This window comes from Bactrocera oleae, chromosome 4 (assembly GCF_042242935.1).
Source record: "Bactrocera oleae isolate idBacOlea1 chromosome 4, idBacOlea1, whole genome shotgun sequence".
Classification (NCBI taxonomy): domain Eukaryota; kingdom Metazoa; phylum Arthropoda; class Insecta; order Diptera; family Tephritidae; genus Bactrocera; species Bactrocera oleae.
This window is the reverse complement of record NC_091538.1, coordinates 55902298-55904014: the sequence shown is the minus strand read 5'-3', so window position 1 is coordinate 55904014 and position 1717 is coordinate 55902298.

The following is a 1717-nucleotide window of genomic DNA, read 5'->3' as shown; positions in this document are numbered from 1 at the left end:
AAGAAAGAAATTATTAAAAGAACGGTATTGTCGTCACGGTGACACTTTACATTAAGCGCACTTGAAAATTTGCATATCAAATTGCATAAAGGGAAAATTGTCGCAGGAAATTTTATTGAGTAAAAATTTAATATCCATTTAAGAGCAATTCCAGACAAATCAGAAATATTAAACTTGAATTGCTGCAGTAGACCGACAGAGTATAAAAATGAATAAAATGTTAATAATATCATACTTTCTTTATAACCTGAACGGGGTATATTAAGTTTGCAACGAAGTTTGTAACACCCAGAAGATAGCATATATAAGTGATCAGCATGACAAGCTGAGTCAATTTTAACATGGCCGCCTATCTCTCCGTCTGGCCGTCTGTATATGCGCGAATTATTCCCTCAGTTCTTGAAATATAGATGTGAATTGTACACACTCCCTTTTCTCAAGAAGCTGCTCATTTGCCCAAACCGCCCGCCGATATCGGACCTCTGTAGCAATAGCTGCCATACAAACTGAACGATCGGAATCAAGTCCTTGTATGGGAAACTTTTTTATTTGAAGAGATATTTTTACAAAACTTGGCACAGGTTATGGTCTAAATCAGAGCTAATATATTCGAAGAAATTAATTAGATCGAACTATTATAGCATATAGCTGTCATGCAAACTAAACGATCGGCATCAAGTCCTTGTATGGGAAAATTTTTTGTTTTAAACGGTATCTTCACGAAATTTGGCATGGATTATTGTCCAAAGCACCAGTACAATTTTCGGAGAAATTGTGCAGATCGAACTAATATAACATATACTTGTAGCTGCCATACAAACTGACCCTTCAGAATCATGTTCTTGCATGGAACCTTTTGTGTTTGTAAAGGCTGTTATAGCTTTCGTACAACCGAAGTTAATGTCTTTTATATTGGTTGTATTTGATTAAAAAAATAGTAAATGTTCAGTTGAAATTTACATATCAAATGAATTTGGGCGGTTGAAAGTGAATATGAAGACAGTTATGGCCCAGGTGAAACTTATGGTAAAGGCGTTAGCTGCCTAAATTTTCTTCAGAATCTTTTTAAGTTGAGTATGAAATGCAATTCGATATATATCAAAATTATTAATTCGCCCTTGATTTATTTTTTTATTTATTACTTTGGAACAGTAGGCTGTCTAAAAATTTCATTCGTAACGGTTCAATTAAAATAAATATTTATACAACACCCCAGGCCAGGTACATAATGAATTGAGATAATATTCAGCAACGATAGTTTTTAACAGTATACTGATTACATCTTCTTAAGGTGTCTTAATATACTGCAATTACATAATCAAATTATACTTATATTATTATATTCAAGCAAAACATATTTCAGCAAAAGCCTTCATATTCAACAAACTTTTAAACAAAGTTACATACATTATATTACTAAGGGTTACTAAGAAAGCTCTAAAACTGTATTAAGAATACGAATATATAATACTATTTTAATGTAAATTTATTTTGAGTACACCATTAGCAGTTCTAAAATTCACAAATCGCCTTTTGACCTACTATTTTTACAACAATTTTCACCAACTGCATAATTACCGTTATATTGCCAGCTTCATAAAGCATACTTTTTATCACTTCTTATGGCAAATAATATCAAAAATAAGCACGCTATTATATTAAGCAAGTATCTTTGATAGGAAACTCATATACAAAATAAAAACTCTGTCACTAAAAT